This window comes from Montipora foliosa, chromosome 1, assembly GCF_036669935.1.
Source record: "Montipora foliosa isolate CH-2021 chromosome 1, ASM3666993v2, whole genome shotgun sequence".
Taxonomy (NCBI): Eukaryota; Metazoa; Cnidaria; class Anthozoa; order Scleractinia; family Acroporidae; genus Montipora; species Montipora foliosa.
This window is the reverse complement of record NC_090869.1, coordinates 15401856-15402570: the sequence shown is the minus strand read 5'-3', so window position 1 is coordinate 15402570 and position 715 is coordinate 15401856.

Genomic DNA, 715 nt, shown 5'->3' with positions numbered 1-715 from the left:
AAACTTTCAACGCAGACGAAGCGGAGAGCACATGTTCCTTTTTTGATCATGTGACCCGCACGAAGGGGGGTACGGTGGGGAGTGCGGTCCGGGACAACAAACTATCCCTTACACCGAGTAAAACGCGCCACATCGTTTTAGGTTCCTTCCCAAAACAAATGTACAAGGGGGAGTACACAGGTGATCACAGATCATGGAAAGCTAGGGATTCGCGGTTAAATTGGTGATCCTCTTTGTACCTAGGGTGAATACGCACTCAGATAGTTCAGATGAATTGAAGAAACGTTTTTAGAGCCCAGATTAAGCCTAGGGAAAATTGGCGGGAAGGTTAGGATTAGTTTTGATTATTATACATGGATATCAATTGACTTATTATACAAAAGTAAGTAATAAAAAGAGCTTGGTTAGGTCGTCTGACCTTGTAGCTCAGTCTGTAGAGCAGCGGTGATCTAATCCGAAGGTCCTGGGTTCAATTCCCACTCTGGTCGTAGTTTTTCTCTGTCCTTGTGTAGGCCCATTTCCATTAGTAGGGCAAACGCTCACATGGTTCATATGGGGTACAAAACTAGCACTTAACATTACACTCTAATCGGTCAAGTCTGTTCAAATATCAGTGCTGGTCAACGTTTGTAAAAATGTAATCCTTCCTTGTACTTATCCAGCAAGATAGTCTACTGATATCCCACAAAACTGGTTTTGGATTATGAGACGTACA